This window comes from Panulirus ornatus, chromosome 55, assembly GCF_036320965.1.
Source record: "Panulirus ornatus isolate Po-2019 chromosome 55, ASM3632096v1, whole genome shotgun sequence".
NCBI lineage: Eukaryota > Metazoa > Arthropoda > Malacostraca > Decapoda > Palinuridae > Panulirus > Panulirus ornatus.
Window position 1 is genome coordinate 25065390 of NC_092278.1, and position 20153 is coordinate 25085542.

The following is a 20153-nucleotide window of genomic DNA, read 5'->3' on the forward strand; positions in this document are numbered from 1 at the left end:
CTAAATACATCCCATTCCTCCCCCACTCCCCTTATGTCATTTGCTTTCACCTTTTGCCATTCTACACTCAGCCCCTCCGGGTACTTTCTCACACCAGTCTCCTTTTCAATCTCACTTGCTATCCCCACTTTCTTCTCCTGAACATTCTCTCCTCTTTTCTGAAGACCTCTACAAATCTTCACCTTCGCCTCCACAAGATAGTGATCAGACATCGCTCCAGTTGCCCTCTCAGCACATTAACATCCAAAAGTCTCTCTTTTACATGCCTATCAATTAACACATGATTGAATAATGCCCTCTGACCATCTCTTCTACACACATATGTATACTTATGTATAATTCTCTTTTTAAACTGGGTATTCCCAGTCACCAGTCCTTTTTCAGCACACAAATCCACAAGCTCTTTACCATTTCCATTCACTCACTAAACACCCCATATGCACCAATTATACCCTCAACTGCCACATTACTCTCCTTTGCATCTAAATCACCCATCACTATAACCCGGTCTTGTGCATCAAAGCTGCTCACACTCTCACTCAGCTGCTCCCACCCAAAACACTTGCCTCTCATGATCTTTCTTCTCATGACCAGGTGCATAGGCACCAATAGTCACCCATCTCTCTCCATCCACTTTCAGTTTTACCCGCATGAATCTAGAATTTACCTCCTTACTCCATCACATTTGGAGCTGTTACATCTTGGGAATGAATGTGAGTGAATGAGGCCTTTTTTCATCAGCTTCATATGTTACATTACTAACACAGGAAATGGTGAACAAGTATGAAAGAAAAAGAAAGAAAATGTGTATAGCTTCTTTCATACATGTTTGCTATTTCCCACATGAGCAAGGTAGTGTCAAGAACAAATGAGTTAACCTTAAGAGGGAAAAGAAAACTGTCTTTTCTTCCTCTTTTTCTTCTTTTGGAAAGTTTTGTAGTGTAGGACATTAGGATTTCTAGCCCCCTACTCTCGCTCCTCATTGTCACCATCTACAACACAGGAAATATATGGGTGGTATTCTTTCTCTGGCATGATTGTATTGTCATCGTACAATCTCATCAAAGATCCCACTCCAAAGGAGTCCATCCTTACCCTGCTACTGTTTGTAGTGCAGTTTTAAAGCTGTAGGAATTCCTTGAAAAGGAAAAATTTTAATTTTGTGTGTAATTTTACATACACACATGGTTTGACTATGCATGCAGGTGGTAACAGCATGAATGTAAAGTCACCATTGCTTGAGAGGTATCATTGTCAGCAGATGGAAGAGCATACTGCATTCTGTCATCAAGGACTTTCTTACCCCAAAGGAGCCTACTTTTCTTGCTTTTCCTTGGATTGGAACCTCAAGCTGCTTGAAGCCCATAAAAGGGGTCCTAGGATTACATGTTAGAGATTATGAAAATACTTATGTAAAAATTTACTTTTAAAGATGGCTGGAAAAATTACGATATAATATACATCTGTATATACATGTTCTAGTCAGATATAATTTGGATATCATCATCACATACAGGTCTTGCCACATTACTATGGAACATTTAGGTAATAAATAAAACATAAACACAAGATTGAAGAGATAGATTTATTTCTTTTTCCTTGTTTCTTATGTTTTGTCTTGAATAATTTTTAGGCAGTTGGTTATGTTAAATTCCTTGCATAATGCAACCCCATGATTCATCAGTCTCTGTGTTTATATAGTATGTTTTGAAGTTTGTATAAACAATCATGCTTCCAATTTTCATTTATATTCTCTTTCCTTTCTGTTGTACTATTTTTTACTCTTTAAGTTATTGTCTTTTTTGCTTTTGATATTGTTACCTGGAAGAGCAAATTTCAATCATGGGGCCAGGCAGGTTTGGTATGTTGATCATTATATTTAGAGAGCTGATCAGTACCCTGGTAATGGCCTTAATCTTAATGTGTCATTCTGTGTTAGGAGAGGAATGTTAGGCCATCATTATTTAACTTATTTGTTTATGTTCTCTGTATGGAAGATGAGTAGATCATAAATCAGTAAGTATCATAATTTTTGTCTCTTTTTTTTTAAAAAAGAGACAAGAAATACTGCTTTACACAGGTAAAGGAACGGGCTGAAATTTGGTAGCTTGTCAGCATGTGATGCTAGGTGTGCTTGTATTAACAAGGAGAGAGGTGTATTTTTATATATGTAAAACTTTGGCTATATGTTAACATGTTATAATGAAATGGCCAAGGAAACTGTTTAGTTAATGAACATATGGAGTATGTTTATGAAACAAAATAGTGAGATTTTGTGGCATGTTTCTCTGTTTAGGATCATCTGATACAGGATGATGTTACACGTGAGGATTAGACATGAAAATGTAATGTAATAGATTTTAAAGATTTTTTGTGACCTGGAACTCTGTTTTTTTGAAATGCACTGTTTTTCCTTTGGTGCATTTTACTGAGGGATTTGTTCAAAATTTTCTACATTATGTGAGTTTCTGTATACTGAAAGTATTTAGGTAAACGAAGAGAGCAAAGATTTGAAACTATGCTGACATTGTTCTGTTAGCATGTGCAGATCTACAAAGGTCTTTCTTTTTGTTCATAGATAATTTTAGGGGGTTTAAAGGTTTGAAAGCCCACTTTTGGAATCCAAAGTAGGAAGTGACATCAACGTAGACCTTGGTAAAGTACAAGTTGGATGATATCTGTGTCATAAGGGATCATTGTTGGTACCATGGTAGGAGGTTCCATTGGTTACCAGATTTATCCATATATTTCATAGAAAATGAGATTTACCATAGTTTAGCCATATGTTCCAGGCATGATTGAGCTGTGCAGCTAATTTGTACACTAATGAGAGTAAACCAATCAGATTTTATTCTCTTCATGAAGGACAGCAGCATTCATGTAATGGTCAATCATGTTTTCAGGGTTATTTATAGAAATCTAGAACATACATGCACATGGTGACTGATAAAAAAATATCCTTTTGCCTTTGGTACACTTAAAGCAAATGATGCATTGTAAACAGTGTTAACTTTTTTTCAGTTATCTTGAGTGTTGTTTCACACAAGCTGTTGAAGGGATAGTTAATTCCATTTTTAAGTGATTAGCACTTGCAATAAAACAAGAAATTAGTTATGTAGCACCAAAGGCCTCTTGTAGCAAGTTTAGGTAATCTAGTATAATAAAGTAATAGTTTCATTAAAAAATGAGGTAAAAGAGCTCTCGTGAAAATATTCTTTTTTAGCGGTTGATATTTTGTTTTTCCCTTGGACAGGGGATAAGATTGCTACCCACATATTTCATGTTTTGTAGAAGCAACAAAGAGGGACAGGAGCAGGTGCTGAAAACCCTACATTTCTGTATCAACACCTTACATAGGAACAAAAAAAGAGTAAAGTAAGAACTTTTCTTTAAAGATTCTGTTCCTGATGTTTCCTTGCTAAAGCAGAAAAGGTTTTCATGTAAGTGGAATAAAGTTTTTGATGTCTTTCTTTTTTAAACCTTGATTGTACAAAGTCACAATAACTTCTGAACTTAAAATCATAAATTGGAGCCATTTGTATTCACACTTAAGAGCATGCAGCATTTTAGCTTGTTTTTTGAAGTTCAAGAAAATGCTAAGATTACTGGGACTTGTGTACTGTAAGCAACAAAGAAAGTATTGCTACATTTGCCATACTTTACACTTTGAAACATGATCAAAAGTATAGACAATATATATTCTTTTGGATGTTGTCATATATTGATATGCCTGCTATCTTTATTTGGCTATAACACAACTAAGCCTGAAACTGTGACATATGTCATTTGTTGTTACTTCTTTTAATGGTACAGGTGATACATGGGGAAAGTCTGTTGCAAAGAAATCAGTATTAGTAAATGAAAGCTTTATAGTAATTTATAGATATACTTACTGTTTCAGTTACTTTATCTTTCCATCATTTGAATGTTCTACCTGCCTCCATTCTGCCTCCCCATATGTTTTCACAGTCAGCAACACCTTTTCATTGTAGTACTCTATCATCTCTCCTTTGGCCCTGTTCACCATCTGCAGATGTCTGGGCATGGAATTGGCAAGGTTCCTTAAGTATTCTAGGTACCAGTGAGATTGTTGCAGAAAGCAGTTGCCTGATTGGACTTTCAAAGTGCCCAGTCCACCTAGAAATTTCTCGTGTACCCACATTTTCTTCATCTAGGTGAGAATTTGGGCTTTCTCCTTAGAAAGGTAAGAGCCAGCAGTCTTGAAGTACAGGTGAAAAAGAACACAGTGCCAAGAAGCAGTATTCCTAAAATGAATTGGCAGCCAGGAAGAGTAAAGGAAGAACGTCCTTCCCTCAAGATAGCCTGAGGCACTCAGGTGTGTTGCTGGTGCTCACACCATTAGAAACACTAGTCTCAGTGACCAAATGTACAATGATTTCACCCTGAGAGCTCTATGATAAGTTTGTACCCACAATTCACCTTAGCTGTGTATTGTCTTTGAAAAAGTATGGGAGGTGGACAATGGTTTTTGCATACACTGTATTTCGCTTGTTACAGGTGATGCAATACTGTTTTAAAAATTACTCATCAAGCCCAGTATTCCACTTCTTGCTCATTCCTTCTACTTTGTTATGCATAGCTTGTTGTACGTGCTCCTTCCACCCCCTTCGTTGTTTATCAAGGTGCTCAGCTGTGTGGCCACCAGGTTCTTATTTCAGTGCTCCACCATGGCAAAACTAAGGTACATAAGGATTTTATTTTTTCATAATCCTGCATGTATATCATTGATTTTATAAGAATGTAGCCAGGTTTTCTGGTAGTGGTGGTACAAGGGTTAAGATAGGAAAGTATACTATGGGATAGGTGAATTATAAGATACTTTTATGTACCTATTGTTTGCTACCTTGTTATATTGAACACTTTTTTGTGTAAGTAGAGTGTATCCGAATATTTAATTTTTTTCATGTTTGTTCACCATTTCCTATGTAGCACGGCAGGGCCAGGAACAGAGGAAGAATGCCTGATTTGCTAACATCCACTGTCAAGCTGTCTTGTATAATGCACCAAAACTAGAGCTCCCTTATCCAAAGCCAAGCCCCACCGACCTTTCTCTGGTTTTCCCTAACCATTTCATGTGAGTTGGTTGTCTATTGACAATGTCACCCCATGTACCTCATTACTCCAATTCTCTCTATCCAGTGCATGCCTCATGCCCTCCTAAATGTTCAGCTCCCAATCACTCATAGCATTTTTTTTCTATATCCTTCTACCTCCTCAGGTCCCCCCCCCCCCCCTCACTTTGTTCCCTCTACTTCCAAAATGTCTACACTCTTAGCCAGCACACCCTCTTCAGCTCTCTCACTCATAACACACACCTCTCTTATCCTGTCACATCTTATTCAGTCAACCTTTTTCACATCATATATTGTCCATTGTCATTTCATTTCCAAAATATCCACCCTTTTCCCTTTTATTCAATCCACCCAGGACGTTAGCCTTCACCCACCCTGTGGCTTACTTCAGCTTCTATGGTTCCATGCACCCAGGACATTAGCCTTCACCCACCCTGTAACTTACTTCAGCTCCTATGGTTCCATCTACTGCTACTTCCAAGTAATTAGAACACTCCACTTCCTTCAGGTCCTCTTCATTCTAACTCACTCCAAACAAAATGTCTCATTATTGTCAGAAAGTTGTTAGAAGCAGTGAAAAGTTTTTATTGAGGATGTAAGGCATGTGTACGTGTAGGAAGAGAGGAAAGTGATTGGTTTTCAGTGAATGTAGGTTTGCGGCAGGGGTGTGTGATGTCTCCATGGTTGTTTAATTTGTTTATGGATGGGGTTGTTAGGGAGGTAAATGCAAGAGTTTTGGAAAGAGGGGCAAGTATGAAGTCTGTTGGGGATGAGAGAGCTTGGGAAGTGAGTCAGTTGTTGTTCGCTGATGATACAGCGCTGGTGGCTGATTCATGTGAGAAACTGCAGAAGCTGGTGACTGAGTTTGGTAAAGTGTGTGGAAGAAGAAAGTTAAGAGTAAATGTGAATATGAGCAAGGTTATTAGGTACAGTAGGGTTGAGGGTCAAGTCAATTGGGAGGTGAGTTTGAATGGAGAAAAACTGGAGGAAGTGAAGTGTTTTAGATATCTGGGAGTGGATCTGGCAGCGGATGGAACCATGGAAGCGGAAGTGGATCATAGGGTGAGGGAGGGGGCAAAAATTCTGGGGGCCTTGAAGAATGTGTGGAAGTCGAGAACATTATCTCGGAAAGCAAAAATGGATATGTTTGAAGGAATAGTGGTTCCAACAATGTTGTATGGTTGCGAGGCGTGGGCTATGGATAGAGTTGTGCGCAGGAGGGTGGATGTGCTGGAAATGAGATGTTTGAGGACAATGTGTGGTGTGAGGTGGTTTGATCGAGTGAGTAACGTAAGGGTAAGAGAGATGTGTGGAAATAAAAAGAGCGTGGTTGAGAGAGCAGAAGAGGGTGTTTTGAAGTGGTTTGGGCACATGGAGAGGATGAGTGAGGAAAGATTGACCAAGAGGATATATGTGTCGGAGGTGGAGGGAACAAGGAGAAGAGGGAGACCAAATTGGAGGTGGAAAGATGGAGTGAAAAAGATTTTGTGTGATCGGGGCCTGAACATGCAGGAGGGTGAAAGGAGGGCAAGGAATAGAGTGAATTGGAGCGATGTGGTGTACCGGGGTTGACGTGCTGTCAGTGGATTGAATCAAGGCATGTGAAGCGTCTGGGGTAAGCCATGGAAAGCTGTGTAGGTATGTATATTTGCGTGTGTGGACGTATGTATATACATGTGTATGGGGGGGGTTGGGCCATTTCTTTCGTCTGTTTCCTTGCGCTACCTCGCAAACGCGGGAGACAGCGACAAAGTATAAAAAAAAAAAAAAAAGTCAGAATTGATACTCAAACTCTTATTCACATTACCTTTTGCCCATCTCCTTTTACGTGATCTCCCAAACTCAGAAACCAGCTTCTGCAGTTTCTCATCTAAATCTGCTTCTAGAGCAGTGATTCTCAACCAGGGATAAATTTACCCCCTAGGGTTAAAAATCTATATGGCAGGGGGTTAGTATATCATACTTTAAGATTAAGAAAAATACACTATACCTGGTCAGCCTGTTTTATAAAGATTACGGCAAGGTGCAGTGATGCTCCCATGCACTTGAAACCTGTCCCATTCAGTATGCTCTGCCATCTATGGAGCACTAAAGCAACTACATACCAATGTTTGTTTACCTCAGGCATGGTTGGCTGGCATTAAGGAAGAATTTGGTAAAGTTGATATTGATTTTTGGAAGAAACTCATAAGATTCATTCCCACTTCTTACTCTGTGTGCCTTTAAAGTGCGTGTTCCATTTGTCGTCACATAACATTTATGTGAATCTGGTTTCACTACTTCAGTAGCAATGAAGACAAAGGCAAGGAACCTTCTGAAAGCCAGTGATATGAGGGTAGCATTGTAATCAACAACTCCTTGAATGAATAAGCTTTGAATCAGCAGAGTTCACACTGATAATGCTTCTGGTATTTTTGCTTGATATAAGTGATCTGTATATTTTTTCCTTTTATCAAAGTTTATTTTGTGCAAAACCATACTAATAAAGGTGCTTCCTTTTATTTTCTGTACCTTTATGCAGACTGTGCATTTTTTTTGCATAGGAGTAAGAAGGTAAAAGGAAAAATATATCAAGCCGAGGGGGTAGATGACAGAGGAAGGGCTGAGAATCACTGCTGTAGGGTCATGCCACCAGTAAACAGCAACTGACTCGCTTCCCATGCCTTCCCCTCCCAGATGGCTTGTAGACCTGTCCCTTTCTTCAAAACCTTGACATTCCCCTCCCACCCAAAAGACTTCAGACCTGCCCTTATCTTCAAGACTCAATTACTCCCTGTTTACACCAACCATGAACAGATTAAACTTCTTCAGTGAAATCACACACCCCAGCTGCAAACACTTTCACCTGATGTTCCCATTTGTCTTACTTTATTTACCTCCTTCCAAAACATCTTTTTATTCTCCCTAAAATTTAATGGTACTCTCTCACCCCAACTCTCATTTGCCCTCATTTTCACCTCTTGCACCTTTCTCTTGACCTCCTGCCTCTCTTTTATACATCTCCCAGTCTTTTATACATCTCTGTCATTTGCATGATTTCCCTGCAAAAATCATCCAAATGCCTCTCTCTTTTCTTTCACTGATAATCTTACTTCTTCATCCCACCACTCACTACCCTTTCTAATCTGCCCACCTCCCACGCTTCTCATGCCACAAGCATCTTTTGCGCAAGCCATCACTGCTTCCCTAAATACATCCCATTCCTCCCCCACTCCCCTTATGTCCTTTGTTCTCACCTTTTCCCATTCTGTACTCAGTCCCTCCTGGTACTTCCTCACACAAGTGTCCTTCCCAAGCTCACTTACTCTACTCTCTTCACCCCAACATTCTCTCTTTTAGCTCTTAACCATTTCCATTTACAACACTGAACACCCCATGTACACCAGTTATTCCCTCAACTGCCACATTACTCACCTTTGCATTCAAATCACCCATTACTATGACCCAGTCTCGTGCATCAAAACTGCTAACACACTCACTCAGCTGCTCCCAAACCACTTGCCTCATGATCTTTCTTCTCATGCCCAGGTGCATATGCACCAATAATCACCCATCTCTCTCCATCCACTTTCAGTTTTACCTATATCAATCTAGAGTTTCTTACACTCTGTCACATACTCCCAACCACTCCTGTTTCAGGAGTAGTGCTACTCCTTCCCTTGCTCTTGTCCTCTGACTAACCCCTGACTTTACTCCCAAGACATTCCCAAACCACTCTTCCCCTTTACCCTTGAGCTTCTTTTCATTCAGAGCCAGAACATCCAGATGTGAGAAGGAGATGGAGTGAGTATTTTGAAGGTTTGTTGAGTGTGTTTGATGATAGAGTGGCAGATATAGAGTGTTTTGGTCGAGGTGGTGTGCAAAGTGAGAGGGTTAGGGAGAATGATTTAGTAAACAGAAAAGAGGTAGTAAAAGCTTTGTAGAAGATGAAAGCCAGCAAGGGAGTGGGTTTGGATGGTATTGCAGTGGAATATATTAAAAAAGGGGGTGACTGTATTGTTGACTGGTTGGTAAAGTTATTTAATGTATGTATGACTCATGGTGAGGTGCCTGAGGATTGGCAGAATGCTTGTATAGTGCCATTGTACAAAGTTAAAGGGGATAAAGGTGAGTGCTCAAATTACAGAGATATAAGTTTGTTGAGTATTCCTGGGAAATTATATGGGAGGGTATTGATTGAGAGGGTGAAGGCATGTACAGAGCATCAGGTAGGGGAAGAGCAGTGTGGTTTCAAAAGTGGTAGAGGATGTGTGGATCAGGTGTTTGCTTTGAAGAATGTATGTGAGAAGTACTTAGAAAAGCAAATGGATTTGTATGTAGCATTTATGGATCTGGAGAAGGCATATGGTAGAGTTGATAGAGATGCTCTGTGGAAGGTATTAAGAATATATGGTGTGGGAGGCAAGTTGTTAGAAGCAGTGAAAAGTTTTTATTGAGGATATAAGGCACGTGTACGAGTAGGAAGAGAGTAAAGTGATTAGTTCTCAGTGAAAGTCAGTTTGCAGCAGGGGTGCGTGATGTCTCCATGGTTGTTTAATTTGTTTATTGATAGGGTTGTTAGGGAGGTAACTTTCATGTTCTTTGCCTACTGTAAGTGTGGTGCAACTGCTTCCTCTAATGAATATCACTGAAGTGAATTCTGTCTACCTATCTATAACTCTGACGCTTGTACAAATAGGATCTCCCTCAAAAGGGTGGCCACGGCAACAGAGTCTCCACAGCTAAAGAACTCCAGTGCCACTTCTTAGCCTTTAGTGCCTCACCCTTAACAGGCCACTGGCAGAGGGCAAGTCCAGTATAGTGTTTGCAGAGGCTCCTACCATATTTTCCTAATGACTGCTACTATCTAATGCTCCTAGCTACTACTTCTATCTACTGCTACTACTATTTGGCCAAAAGGCAGGGCTAGTGCATGGTGTTTGCCGCAGGAAAATCTAGAATTATGGAGAATGAGCTTTATGAATAAGTGTTGTCAAGTTACATGTGAAAAGGTGAGATTGTATGTTTGTAGACAGGATGCCAGTAGTCCACATGTTAGTGAGGAAGAAAGAAAGATAGCTACTTGGGTCGGACAGACTACTATTACTGAATGCTGTTAACTAGTACTACTACTAACTAATGTCTCTACCTAGTGCTACTACCTAAATGTTCCTAACTACTACTTCAGTCTACTTATGCTTGTTTGTCTTAGTTCAGTAAACTTATGATTTATGATATTATTAAAGAGATTTAAGGAATAGAGGATAGCAAGAGGAAAGAATTTTCTACTGTATTAGAAATACAAAACATAAGAAGTACCAACCACATTGAAAAAACATCTTTCACTTTGAATTCTATGTGGTCACAATAATTTGTTGTTGACTGTGCATTGCTGTTTCAAATTTGTTATTTTCTTATTGCGATTCTAAGACTCAAAGACATTTTAAAATTATTGGTCTTGTTTATATGTCACTTTACAGTTGGGATTTCCATACACACAGCTTTTTTTTTTTTTTTTTTTAATCAAGGGTAACATAATGGTTATTCAGACATTGCCCAGAAAAAATGATATAGTGCTCTTTCTGAGGTACAATATCAGAACTGTGTTTACAGTTGGTGTTATTTCTTCTCCAGGGATTACATATTTTATAGAAAGTCCCTGTTCTACTTTTCACCTATACTGCTCAGAAGTACTCTAAAGCTGTTTAAAAGAATACTCCCTTCTCTCAGTGATGATGCACTTAATTTCTTTTGCTCACTGGAAGTTATTCAGGACACTTTGAATTATTTAATTGATGGACATTTGAAAGTCTAAACTTTGGTAATTCTCAGTAGAGTATAATGATGTGAATTAAGCTGTTTCCATGTACATTATCCTGATGTTTATTTATGAATGCATGTTTAATGTTTTTGCATATTCGTCAGCAATGTATTGCTAGTTGTGTATTTAATGAATGCTCAGTCAGTGGTTGTGCACATTCCATTGACATACTGCATTATCCTACATTATTAGGTATTATATTCTGTGTTCAGTTGGTGGATTATCTTATCATGTCAGTTCCTTTGTTATTAGTTTGATCCATAAGGAAAGCAACAGCTGTCATTCAAAATATGTAAATTTATAAATATATCTGCAGTCTCTGTATCCTTTCTTATAACCTTTCTTCTCCAAGATCTCCTTCTTTAGGGCTCTCACACTGCTCAAGAAAGTGGCCACATCACTGGGTGGGATCACAGGTCAAGAAGTATAATGCTGGCTGTATTTCTTTGTTCAAGTAGCACAGGACAATTGAGGAGAATCGTTCAGACCAGTGTGAAAGTTGCATTTTGAGCAGGAAGAGTCGTGTCAAGTGCTGAGTGAATGTTTGTAATGTTGGAGAGATAGTAGGTATTCAGAACATTTTTGAGAAAGTGTAAGTCATACATTTCTAGGGATTGTAGTTTCAGATGAATGTGTCTGGCAGAATGAACTGTTAAGAATAAGTTGAGGGGCAATTGTATAGTGCTTGTTGAGTCACTATAGTGTGAATATGCGGGGTGTTGATGGGAATGGATGAAGGCAGCAAGTATGTATATGTACATGTGTATATATGTATATGTCTATGTATACACTGAAATGTATATGTGCATATATATATATATATATATATATATATATATATATATATATATATATATATATATATATGTATTAAGAATATATGGTGTGGGAGGCAAGTTGTTAGAAGCAGTGAAAAGTTTTTATCGAGGATGTAAGGCATGTGTACGTGTAGGAAGAGAGGAAAGTAATTGGTTCTCAGTGAATGTAGGTTTGCGGCAGGGGTGTGTGATGTCTCCATGGTTGTTTAATTTGTTTATGGATGGGGTTGTTAGGGAGGTAAATGCAAGAGTTTTGGAAAGAAGCAAGTATGAAGTCTGTTGGGGATGAGAGAGCTTGGGAAGTGAATCAATTGTTGTTCGCTGATGATACAGCGCTGGTGGCTGATTCATGTGAGAAACTGCAGAAGCTGGTGACTGAGTTTGGTAAAGTGTGTGAAAGAAGAAAGTTAAGAGTAAATGTGAATATGAGCAAGGTTATTAGGTACAGTAGGGTTGAGGGTCAAGTCAATTGGGAGGTAAGTTTGAATGGAGAAAAACTGGAGGAAGTAAAGTGTTTTAGATATCTGGGAGTGGATCTGGCAGCGGATGGAACCATGGAAGCGGAAGTGGATCATAGGGTGGGGGAGGGGGCGAAAATCCTGGGAGCCTTGAAGAATGTGTGGAAGTCGAGAACATTAGATCGTAAAGCAAAAATGGGTATGTTTGAAGGAATAGTGGTTCCAACAATGTTGTATGGTTGCGAGGCGTGGGCTATGGATAGAGTTGTGCGCAGGAGGATGGATGTGCTGGAAATGAGATGTTTGAGGACAATGTGTGGTGTGAGGTGGTTTGATCGAGTAAGTAACGTAAGGGTAAGAGAGATGTGTGGAAATAAAAAGAGCATGGTTGAGAGAGCAGAAGAGGGTGTTTTGAAATGGTTTGGGCACATGGAGAGAATGAGTGAGGAAAGATTGACCAAGAGGATATATGTGTCGGAGGTGAAGGGAACGAGGAGAAGTGGGAGACCAAATTGGAGGTGGAAAGATGGAGTGAAAAAGATTTTGTGTGATCGGGGCCTGAACATGCAGGAGGGTGAAAGGAGGGCAAGGAATAGAGTGAATTGGATCGATGTGGTATACCGGGGTTGACGTGCTGTCAGTGGATTGAATCAGGGCATGTGAAGCGTGGAAAGCTATGTAGGTATGTATATTTGCGTGTGTGGACGTATGTATATACATGTGTATGGGGATGGGTTGGGCCATTTCTTTCGTCTGTTTCCTTGTGCTACCTCGCAAACGCGGGAGACAGCGACAAAGCTAAAAAAAAAAGAATATATATATATATATATATATATATATATATATATATATATATATATATATATATATATATATATATAGATATCCCTGGGGATAGGGGAGAAAGAATACTTTCCACGTATTCCCTGCATGTCGTAGAAGTCGACTAAAAGGGAAGGGAGCGGGGTGCTTGAAATCTTCCTATCTCATTTTTTTTCTTTTTTTTTATTTTCCAAAGGAAGGAACAGAGAAGGGTGCTCGATGAGGATGTTTCCTCAGAGGCCCGGTCCTCTGTTCTTAACGCTACCTCGCTGACGCGGGAAATGGTGAATAGTATGAAAGAAAATATATATATATGTATTTTTTTTTTTTTTTTCATACTATTCGCTATTTCCCGCGATAGCGAGGTAGCGTTAAGAACAGAGGACTGGGCCTTTGAGGGAATATCCTCACCTGGACCTCTTCTCTGTTCCTTCTTTTGGAAAAAAAAAAAATGAGAGGGGAGGATTTCCAGCCCCCTGCTCCCTTCCCTTTTAGTCGCCTTCTACAACACGCAGGGAATACGTGGGAAGTATTCTTTCTCCCCCATCCCCAGGGATATGTATGTATATATAAACGCGGGAGACAGCGACAAAGCAAAAAAAAAAAATATATATATATATTTATTACAAGAGGTCACAATGGTGGGCGATCTAGTATTTGCAGATAACCACAAGGATAAAGAAACTTTAATAAGTTCCCTAGTGCACATTCGTGTAATGATCACACCGTCAGGGGATACAGGAATTAGATAGAAGACGCAGTTACCTTAGGAATTGTTATGTTTCATTTTCCTCATGGTTATCAGCATTGGATTGGGGGAATGCTTGCATAGTGCCATTGTACAAAGGCAAAGGGGAAAATTATATGGGAGGTTATTGATTGAAAGGGTGAAGGCATGTACATAGCATCAGATCGGGGAAGAGCTGTGTGGTTTCAGAAGTGGTAGAGGATGTGTGGATCAGGTGTTTGCTTTGAAGAATGTATGTGAGAAATACTTAGAAAAGCAAATGGATTTGTATGTATGATATGTATGTAGCATTTATGGATCTGGAGAAGGCATATGGTAGAGTTGATAGAGATGCTCTGTGGAAGGTATTAAGAATATAAGGTGTGGGAGGCAAGTTGTTAGAAGCAGCGAAAAGTTTTTATCAAGGATGTAAGGCATGTGTACGAGTAGGAAGAGAGGAAAATGGTTGGATCTCAGTGTATGTCGGTTTGCAGCAGGGGTGTGTGGTTTCCATGGTTATTTGATTTATTTATGGATGGGGTTGTTAGGGAGGTGAATGCAAGAGTTTTGGAGAGGGGCAAGTATGCAGTCTGTTGTTGATGAGAGAGCTTGGGAAGTGAGTCAGTTGTTGTTCGCTGATGATATAGCGCTGGTGGCTGATTCGGGTGAGAAACTGCAGAAGCTGGTGGCTGAGTTTGGTAAAGTGTGTGAAAGAAGAAAGCTGAGAGTAAATGTGAACAAGAGCAAGGTTATTAGGTACAGTAGGGTTGAGGGACAAGTCAATGGGGAGGTAAGTTTGAATGGAGAAAAACTGGAGAAAGTAAAGTGTTTTAGATATCTGGGAGTGAATTTGGCAGCGGATGGAACCATGGAAGTGGAAGCGAGTCAGGGTGAGGGAGGGGGCAAAAGTTCTGGGAGCGTCGAAAAATGTGTGGAAGGTGAGAACGTTATCTCAGAAAGCAAAAATGGGTATGTTTGAAGGAATAGTGGTTCCAACAATGTTATATGGTTGCGAGGCATGGGCTATAGATAGAGTTGTGCGGAGGAGGGTGGATGTGCTGGAAATGAGATGTTTAAGGACAACATGTGGTGTGAGGTGGTTTGATCGAGTAAGTAAAGTAAGGGTAAGAGAGATGTGTAATAAAAAGAGTGTGCTTGAGAGAGCAGAAGAGGGTGTTTTGAAATGGTTTGGTCACATGGAGAGAATGAGTAAGGAAAGATTGACAAAGAGGATATATGTCAGAGGTGGAGGGAACAAGAAGTGGGAGACCAAACTGGAGGTGGAGAGATGGAGTGAAAAAGATTTTGATTGATCGGGACCTGAACATGCAGGAGGGTGAAAGGCGGGCAAGGAATAGAGTGAATTGGAACGATGTGGTATACCGGGGTCGACGTGCTGTCAATGGATTGAACCAGGGCATGTGAAGCGTCTGGGATAAACCATGGAAAGTTCTGTGGAGCCTGGATGTGGAAAGGGAGCTGTGGTTTCAGTGCATCTTACATGACAGCTAGAGACTGAATGTGAACGAATGTGGCCTTTGTTGTCTTTTCCTAGTGCTACTTCGCGCACTTGCGGGGAAGGGGATTGTCATTTCATGTGTGGCGGGGTGGCGACGGGAATGAATAAGGGCAAACTATGAATTATGTACATGTGTGTATATGTTTATGTCTGTGTGTGTATATATATATATATATATATATATATATATATATATATATATATATATATATATATATATATATATATGTACACACACATATATATAATGCCGTATTTACTGGAAATGTGTGAAACAGTCCATTTTTAGGTTAGGCTATCTTGATAAAGACGTAAGATGACTTGAGGCAGGAAATACATGAGAGAAATAAGGAATGACCTTAACGAAGCTCCAAGTTGGTCGATCATATAGATGGTTAGATTCATTTAGTGCATATGGAACCTAGTAAGAGGAGGCGAACTGTATGCTGATAGATTTTGTAATCGCAGGCATGCACATACATGATAAAGATGTGTCCGGTAAGATGTTCTCAACCTGTACTAGACTGGATTATGTCATGCTAGTCAAATCATCTCACCCAAAGAACGAAAAAATTTGATTGATAGATTTCACTAAGGAGTATCGAATATGGTACCTGAATTAAAAAGGCTTAAGAAAAGGGACAGATGAGTTCTAAAAAACTGTTTACCACAGAGTCGTGGAGAATAAGGGATACCTGAGAACAGCCTTTAAGTTTCTAATTTCTGAATCAATTAATTGGAAGTGAAGATTTCGAAACATGCAGCAAATGAGTAGCAAGAAGTTGACAATAAATAGTGATTAACGATATTAAGAACTGGTTTAGTGGGTGTTGGATGGTTGCAGTACAAAACAAGGTGACTGAATGTCAACGGGTTTACTTAAATTTAAGAAATAATATCTATCTGATATAGAATGTTCAGGAGGCGTCAACCTCCCAGTGTAGAACTTTCTCCCATTACTGTACAAATAATCATATAATTATATCTTAAGCTAAACCCCGGCCCAGTACGCTTAGAGACAAGTCAGTAGTGTCCTAACCGACCACATACATGGCCTGTCCTACTTCCTGGTGTATGGGTGGGTGCGTGCGTCACCATGTAGGTTAGGCTGCCGCCTTCCGCCCTTGGGATGGTCGTTGGGTGCCCATAACGACGCAGAACCCGCTTAGGATGGCATTAAATTACCTCAACTTTAGTTATTTGTTTCTCGTTCGCATTTTGTGTGCAGTTAAAACAGCTCAACCTTATACATCTTTACGGGCGTAGTTAGTGCCTTTTCTTCTGGATAAGTGATACAGAATATTGTGAAAGGAAACAAAAGTCTTTTGTTATAGTTTGAAAATGTGTATTTGTGAAAATTACTTTTCAAACTTTGTCCCCATATGCAAATAATAGTTGTAGTAAGTTATAATAGCAATAACGACATGATATTTATGTGGTAATGATTTCACGCACTCAAAGAAATGTATTGTGCGGATTATTTATATTTCTCGTTACATTTATGTAAAATTGGTGTACCGGAGACGATAGCAATTATGTTGAATATCTGTCATCTGTTTCATAAGCATACCTTGCTCTAGAAGTATTAAAGTTTTTAAAAGAAAGGGTAACAATAAAAGACTAAGCAGAGGTAATATTTTTTTCTTATAAGCTGAATTCTTCGGTTCTAACGCAAACTTACTCTTAGTCTTTCAAGCTGTTTAACTTAAATGTATTAGAATTAATAGACTCCTAATTGAAGACTGACACTATGAATGAATAAAGAAGTGTGAGTAACGGTTTTGGGAACATGAAACGTGTGGTGGTGGAGGTCCTCCAGAATATAACTGCATCGGGTTTCAATGGTTGCCAGACCCCTGACCTCCAGCTCACAGTGTAAGTACGATGCCACCGGTGGTATAGAATCCATTCCATGTACGCTGAAGAGCACTACTTTCGTCCACCAAGACTCGATGGAACCTTACCATTGGTAAAATATCTGGAACCAATGCTTAGTGTGGTCATAATAATACTTTACTGTAGATTTTGCGAGGACAGTTTTACACACTGTACGACTGTATAATCACTGAACATTTTACCATAACGGTCTTGTACAAATTATTTACATGTTCTCTTATTAAATGTTTCTCGCAAACAGCAAGAAGGAATTCGATCTGCTTACATCCTGTTATCAACGATTTTAGGTACTGTAGAGCAACATTAGCACCTTTCTTAATGGTAATAGCTGTAAATCTCTTTTGGAAATGAGGCAGTCCTTATCGCCCTTATCGCCGGGGTGGTTGGTTTATCACCTCAAATTTCTAGGTATTATGCTATTCATACACCGATTTTTATAATGAAAATGATTCAAAGGAAATAGATTGGAAAGAATATTAGTATAATCGATAGAGTTTTAAATGTATGTACATACTTCTGAATTGTAAGTTGGTTATGTGTGATGTTTTTTCTGGCAATAATCCATTCTGTTGTCGGCAACATATCAGTTATAAAGTAATTGTCTGCTCTAACGATAAACATATTAAAAAGACTTATCTGTATGTCAGATTATATACCACAGAAGAAAAATGCAACTGAAAATCAATCAAAACTCAGCTTAAGTACTTTTCCATTGGTGAAGATTTGGCAACAGTGTGACCACTACGTCATCAGTCAATAAATACGTTCTTGAAATACGAAAGTTATGTTTGATGCGACATACAATACTGCAAATGAAAGGTTACCTTGTGAGCCGTGTGTACGTTAGTACATATCGATTGATTTGAAGGTAAATCTAAAAAGATATTGTAAGTTTTCCGAAACCTTGTGAAATTTATGTAATGACAAAACTACTTATGATGTACATATCGATCAATATATGATGGTAACTATGCCATAAAATTGTAAAAGTATCATAAACTCTCTCCATGAAATACATCACGCTTGAAATAACACTGCTTTGCATATATTTAGAAGGGGAATGACCGCTAGTTCAAATTGACAGGATGCCAGTTACGACAGTAAGGCACTAAGGTTGAGAGTCACAGCTCAAGTCTATGTTCCCCGCCCTAAATAACGCACTACTTGGCAATTTTAGAAAGAGGGGATCTGAGGCTTCGGGTGAGGGCTATCAGGCATCTGCTACCAGTGTCGACATTTTCATAATGTTTATTAAATCAACATTTAAATTTTGGCATTCTCAAAGTTTATTCCAAGAGTTTATCTAACGTTATTGCGGTTGTACAGAAGTTATACTGAACATGGACTATCCTCGCCCGCTCCCCTCTGACCGTAACTCACCCACATACACTAATGCTGTTTAAGAAAGAAAATTTTGTAAATACTGTTAAGGAAGACAAGTGACTTATACGTAGACTTAATGACAGTGACGCCAGGCGCCTCTGACACAAAAGATACATGAAATTCATATCATTTAGAAAGGAGTGTGTTGCACTAGGTTCAATGTGATAGGTGTATTGTATTTGCTAATTAACACGAAGAAAATGAAACATGGTAAGTCCCGAGTGCACTTTCGTATATTACTTCTCCAATAGAGAATAGGAACAGTGTCTATTACCGGCCAGTGTGACTGATGTTTTTTGCCAACGTAAATGTCTATCTTGCTCCTAGACATATAGACTCTTTATGTATTTTTTTTTGAGATGTTTAAACGAATGCTACTGAGAAGATAATTTCTAGGTAAATCACGTGATATAGTAAGGGGTTAACATAAATAAGATGTATGGGTTATTTAGACCTATATATACACATTGCTCGTCCGACCCACTAGAGAGAAGTTTCGATTGGTTAGTGGAGGAGGTGCGACTCAGCAGAAGCCAATCATAGCTCTCTTCTTCCCATTGGTTAATTCTGTCTCGCACTTTTCTGGTAAACTTCTTGATGTACTGTATTAGTAATAAAGAAGGCGTATGACAGATCTAATAGGGTCTTTCAAGGAAAGTATATGAAGTTGGTGAGAAATAATTATTTGAGTCGTTAATTCATGGCAATAATGTCACTTGTAATGAGCGGCCTCCCGAGCCAGTGGGCCCGTGAACGTTAAACAGGTAGGTTGTGTGATAGTTCACTCGTCAAGTCAAGTAGTTAACGAAGAGTTTTCTTACAGTGGAGTTCCATCCTGCAGGGTGAAGGACTTAAGTGTTTGTTTAGATAAACTGACCCTAAAATAACTATTGTGAAGCCAGGTTGGGCTTGTTTGGGTGAACTACGCACATGGTGTACTTGAATATAAAAATGTGTTATAGATGTAGTGCATTATTATGTTTGGTGTATCTATCATATTTGTCTTATTATGATATGCTTATAAAGTTATCCTCGCGGCGTCAGCATCAAAGAACCTTGAATGTAATTAGTGTGTGATGAAGATTGCGTGGTGGAAGATGTGTGGGGTCTGTAATTTACATGTGCAGGCTGCAAAATGAGTTTATATCTCAGTCTTCATCTAGTTTTCAGACGGGTGATTTTCATAAATCAACAGACTATAAGATGGTGCATATGTAATATGCAGTCAATACGTTGCCCATTTCGTAATTAGAATTAAATTGGGTTGTGTATATTAAGCAGCCGATATGTTGCTCATTTGGACTTTAGTATTAGAAATTAACTTCTCGTTTTGGTTTCATTGTTGTGATAAACCAGTAGTTTTGTTATTTGATTTATTTTTTCGTGGGACATAAGCAGCTTGATAAGGGGTCAAAGTTGGCTTTCCTTGTCTTAGAGGCCGCCATATTTTTTATCTTATTAGTTGAGCTCATAGTATGGGAAGAGTGGAGACAGATTCTAAAGGAGAAACGCATGAACGTTATCATATATCTTAGGAAGCGCAGGTAATGTTGTTGATTTGAAGTTAGATAATTATCAAGTCCATGCTGAAATGTATACATGGTATTGCATGTAACTATTGTACTTGGTAGAGCATC

General features: G+C 39.0%; 1 protein-coding gene across 2 annotated transcripts in view; it reads left to right on the plus strand.

Moving 5' to 3' along the window:
• The first annotated feature begins 19209 nt into the window (after window positions 1–19209).
• The window catches only part of LKRSDH (lysine ketoglutarate reductase/saccharopine dehydrogenase), a 180461-nt gene continuing 179517 nt past the window's right edge, over window positions 19210–20153 (plus strand). Inside the window, exon 1 of one of the 2 annotated variants that reach the window (XM_071693242.1) lies at window positions 19210–19280. The gene's annotated coding sequence lies outside the window, so the exon portion shown is untranslated. The remainder of the gene's footprint in view (window positions 19281–20153) is intronic. The other variant, XM_071693243.1, reaches the window with a different exon arrangement.